Source organism: Carettochelys insculpta, chromosome 7 (genome assembly GCF_033958435.1).
Source record: "Carettochelys insculpta isolate YL-2023 chromosome 7, ASM3395843v1, whole genome shotgun sequence".
Classification (NCBI taxonomy): Eukaryota; Metazoa; Chordata; order Testudines; family Carettochelyidae; genus Carettochelys; species Carettochelys insculpta.
The window spans coordinates 55,262,532-55,267,894 of NC_134143.1; positions in this window are offsets into that span (position 1 = coordinate 55,262,532).

Below are 5,363 nucleotides of genomic sequence, written 5' to 3' on the forward strand. Positions count from 1 at the left end.
AATATATTCTGCACTTCAATGGAAAAAAAAGAGGGAACTTTGGCTGTTACCCCCATTGTGTGCCTTTGCTGGGGTAGACACCAGGACAAGGTGGTGGAGCACCCCAAAGGACAGGTAGGTGACTCAGTGGTCTGAGCAGCCCACCAAGTAACAGCCTGAAGGGGATCTCTGCGATCCAACCCTTCACAGTGTCTTGTACTGAGTGCTATTGATCTGGGCCGGGCCCCGTATAGATGCACAAGGGGAAGAGGCAGCTTCTTTGCCTCCCTTTTCCGGGTCTGGGCACAGCTGCCGTGCCTTTCCACGGCGGCAAGTCTCTTCAGATCCTGTGCCTTTGGAAAAATCAATGCAGTACATGTATCTCCTGGAGTTTGAGAGGCTGCTGGGTCTCTGCCTCCCACAATACAGTGCTGTAACGTATTACCACAGATCCACTCCACAGCGGTTCCTACCACTAAAAAAAGATGGGTGGGGTGTACCAAGACATTCCCTGTCAGGATCCCAGGGCTGTACAAATTGCTCCCCCCCACATCTGTGGTTTGAAATAATCCATTTTCTGGTTTTAGGGACAGGGTAAAGATTTCAATTTTATTCCCTCTAATTTTTGTCATCCATGTGAGGGATAAATTTTGTTATGTGCACCAAGGCATGTGTAGCTGTGCACCACCAATAGAAACACATGCTGCTGGCAGTGGGTGATCTGCTAATAGGCAGGATGGTGTCTGAAGCGCGCTCAGTTGGCTGCCCAAACAGGGAACACTGGTGAGGGCTGAGGGTACCTGTTGGGGTTCCTTCCAGTTCTATGCTTCTGTATTTCCTGGAAGGAGGAAGGGGTACAAGGAGGTTGGTGTAGGACAGTGGTTGGCTGTCTAGCAGCATTCCACCCTGAATTAACAGCTCATTGCCATCATGCCTTCTCTTATTGTTATTTAACTCTAAATTAGTAAAGGTGCAATTAATCCGTCCTTTCTGCATAGAGCATTTCTTTTTTCCTTTTTCTTCTGAAGAAGAAATTACAATTCAACACAGCATTCAGTGTTAAACTGCCAGTAAACATGGGTCCAGCTTGTTTCAGAATACAAAGGTCCCTGACCATGAGGAATAACCCTGCCCTAAAAGCAGGAAGGACTCTTAGTTGAATGCTTCTTCTGTGCTGCCCTTTGATGATGTCAACAGGTGGCTAACAATAGTAATACCACTGTTAATTGGCACCTAGTTAGCCTCTTAAGAACTTTGAATAAACTTGGCTCTGCCATTATGAGCAATTAGCTGAAATGAAGGAGTCACCATAAAGCCCACACAATGCTGCAGATTAAATTTACCTGGGAAACAATGCGACGGGTGCTTTAGCAAACCAATATGTAGCTACAACAGATAGATTATTTAGCCACAGGAGGAAGACTAGCCTTGTGGTTAAGGCTGGAACTCAGAAGATCTAAGTGCAAGTTCTTGGTTCCACAACAGACTATGTGACCTAAGCCATCTGTCTGTTATGGGACTCCATCTCTAAAATGGGGATAAAATTTCTCTTCTACCTTTGGTATGTCTTGTCTATTCAAACTCCAAGGCAGTATGGTTCCATGTGTTTGAACAGAGATATGTAGAACAAAGTCCAGATCTCAGCTGAGGTTTCTAAGCACTAGAACAGTATAATTAATGGAAGATGGTTGAAGTTTTCCTTATCATATCTTATTTGGGAATTTGACATGAATTAATGTTTCTTTTTGAATTTCGGCATTGTATTTCCCCATGAAAGATTCCATTGCCTCTCCTTTAACTTAAAATAACAAACAGTTAACATAATTAACATAACATTAGCATAATTAACATAATTAATTTCAGTCTCCAGCTTCATGTTAAAATTCTTAACCGTGAGTCACACCTGTGGCTTGTTCTCCTTTGTGAATATTTTGTGATAGGCTTGGGATTGCTGCACACCAACTGATGTCACACAGGTGTTTTAAATCAAATATGCATTTGCACTTCTTGAATCTTACTCTCATGCACACATGTGCAGACACACAGATGTCACTGTAGCATCTGAGCACTTACCCAGCTCTTCCTTACACTCATTTTTCATTAGTGGATTTGATCTGCCCTTGTTAGAATTATAAACTGAATTGCAGCTGTAAAGAAAAGAGGTTTTTAAAGACTTTACAGGGGGTTCTTTTATTTTGCTGCTCTTAACAGCGCAGCACAATAAAAAAAAGAGCAACAGATTTTTGGAAGTTTCAGGAAAGAGTTGGAAAGAAATTGAAGAAAATCTAGTTTAAGTGCTCTGTCCATTTTGGAAATTGCAATTTGACAGCAGTCCGGTGAGCTGGGAAATAAACTTCTATATCCTTGCTTTCTAAGGTTATTTGGTTGATGTCAGATTGCTTAGATGAAATAAAGATTGTGATGCAGTCATATTTTTCTAGCTCTATACTATGGAATTAGGGTCACAGTATTTGGGATTAAAAAAAATTACTTATAAATCTTATTCTCTGCTGCTGATAGCACTTCAGGTGCTCTAAACTCTTAGGCCAGATCTACACTAGACCTGAAAGTCAATTTCAGATATATAGTTCTATCTACAACAATTGCTTCGCTAGAATCAGTGCATTGGATATCGACTTATTTGACTGTCTTCATAAGGAAGGTTGATGGGAGCATTTCTCCTGTCAACCTCCCTTACTCCTCACAGTGGCGAGTACAGGGGTCAACTGCCAACCACAGACTGGTCAATTTCACACATCTTTACCATATGTGCAAAATCGATCTCTGGAAGATAGACCTGACTGGATCAATAATCCTGGAAGTGTACACAAGCCCTTAGTTTTTTCATTTAAATTAGCCTTTAGACTCAGAGCTTTGCTATACCTGGCGGTTCTCAGCTATGCAATCTCTAATATAATGCTCCACTACAATAAGAAGGTTATCAGGGAAGGTGTGCGGGCTGTTACTGGATGAAAGAGGTAACCTAGTGACAGATGATGTAAGAAAAGCTGAAGTACTCAATGCTTTTTTGCCTCTGTCTTCACAGACAAGGACAGCTCCCACACTATGGTGCTAGACAATACAGTATGAAAATGGGGAGGGCAGCCATCAGTGGGGACGAAATGAGTTAAGACCTACCTAGAAAAGCTAGATGTCCACAGATTCAGGGGTCTGGATTTAATGCACCCATGGCTACTGAGGGAATTGGCAGAAGTCATTGCTGAGCCTTTGGCCATTAGGGCTACATCTACACGTGCCCCAAACTTCGAAATGGCCATGCAAATGGCCATTTCGAAGTTTACTAATGAAGCGCTGAAATGCATATTCAGCGCTTCATTAGCATGCGGGCGGCAGCGGCGCTTCGAAATTGACGAGCCTTGCCGCCGCGCGGCGCGTCCAGGCGGGACTCCTTTTCGAAAGGGCCCTGCCTACTTCGAAGTCCCCTTATTCCCATGAGCTCACAGGAATAAGGGGACTTCGAAGTAGGTGGCGTGCTTTCGAAAAGGAGCCCCGTCTGGACGCGCCACGCGGCGGCAAGGAGCGTCAATTTCGAAGCGCAGCTGCCGCCCACATGCTAAAGAAGCGCTGAATATGCATTTCAGCGCTTCATTAGTAAACTTCGAAATGGCCATTTGCATGGCCATTTCGAAGTTTGGGGCACGTGTAGACAGAGCCTATATGTGAAGACTCTTGGAGATCAGAAGAGATCCCAGATGACTGGAAAAAGGCAACTGTAGTGCCCATCTTTAAAAAAGGAAAGGAGGACAATCCAGGGATCTATAGACCGGTCAGCCTTACCTCAGTCCCTGGGAAAGTAATGGAGGGGATCCTCGAGGAATCCATTTTGGACACTTGGAAGAGGGGGAAGTGATCAAGAGTAGTCAATATGGATTCACCACAGGCAAGTCATGCCTAACCAATCTGATTAGCTTCTATGAGGAGGTGACAGGCTCTGTGGACATAGGGAAGTCAGCGGATGTGATATACCTGGAGTTCAGCAAAGGTTTGAGACAGTTTCTCACAACATTCTTGCCCATAAGTTGAGGAAGTATGGACTGGATCCATGGACCATAAGATGGATAGAAAGCTGGCTTGGTGGTCAGGCCCAACGGGTAGTCGTCAGCGGTTCAATATCTGAATGGAGGTTGATTTAAAGCAGAGTTCCCCAAGGCTTGGTTCTGTGGCCAGTGTTGTTCAACATCTTTATTAATGACCTGGATGAGGGACTGGATTGCACACTCAGCAAGTTTTCAGATCATACTAAGCTAGGGGGAGAGGTAGATTCATTGCAGGGTACAGATAGGATGCAGAGTGAACTGGATAAATTGGAGCTTTGGACCAAAAGAAACCTGATGCGGTTCAACAAGGAGAAGTGTAGAGTCCTGCACTTGGGATGGAAGAATTCCAAGCATTGTTATAGGCTGGGGCTGAAGTACTCAATGGCCTCAATGGAAAGGGACCTAGGGGTTACGGTGGATGAAAGGCTAGATATGAGTAAACAGTGTGCCCTTGTAGCCAAGAATGCTAAAGGCACATTAGGGTGCATTAGAAGGAGCATTGCAAGCTGATCTAGAGAAGTTGTTGTTCCCCTTTATTCAGAACTGGTGAGGCCACATCTGAAATACTGTGTCCAGGTTTGGGCCCCCCAGTATAAAAAGGATGTGGATGTGCTGGAGCAGGTTCAGCAGAGGGCAACAAAAATGATTAAGGAGCTGGAGCGCATGACCTATGAGAAGAGGCTGAGGGATTTGGGCTTATTTAGTTTACAGAAGAGAAGACTGAGGGGTGATTTAACAGCAGCCTTCAACTTCCTGAAGGAGTGCTCTAAAGAGGACGGAGAGAAATTGTTCTCAGTGGTGACAGATGGCAGAACAAGGAGCAATGATCTGATGTAACAGAGGGAGAGGTGTAGGCTGGATATTGGGAAAAACTGTTTCACCAGGAGGGTGGTGAAGCACTGGAAAGTGTTACCGAGCGAAATGGTGGAATCTCCATCCCTAGAGGTTTTAAAGTCCCAGTTTGACAAAGTCCTGGCTGGGATGACTTAGTTGGGGTTGATCTTGCTTGAAGCAGGGGGCTGCCCTAGATGACCTCCTGAGGTCCCTTCCAGCCCTATGATTCTATGATCTCCTCCAACAGTATTTTAACCCAAGATTGTCTGCCCACTAACACTAGTGTAGTCACACAGAGTTGCTTTCCATCTGGGAGCTGCAGAAATTTCTCTTTGCAGTGTGGCTAAGACTTTTCAAATAAGAGTAACAAAATGGTAGTAATATGATCTAGCTCTTTTTTAACACTTCTCAGGAAAGGACATCAGCATCCTATTTTACAGAGGACAAAACTCAAGTAGAGAGGTGAAGACGCTTGCTGAAGGTCATGCATTA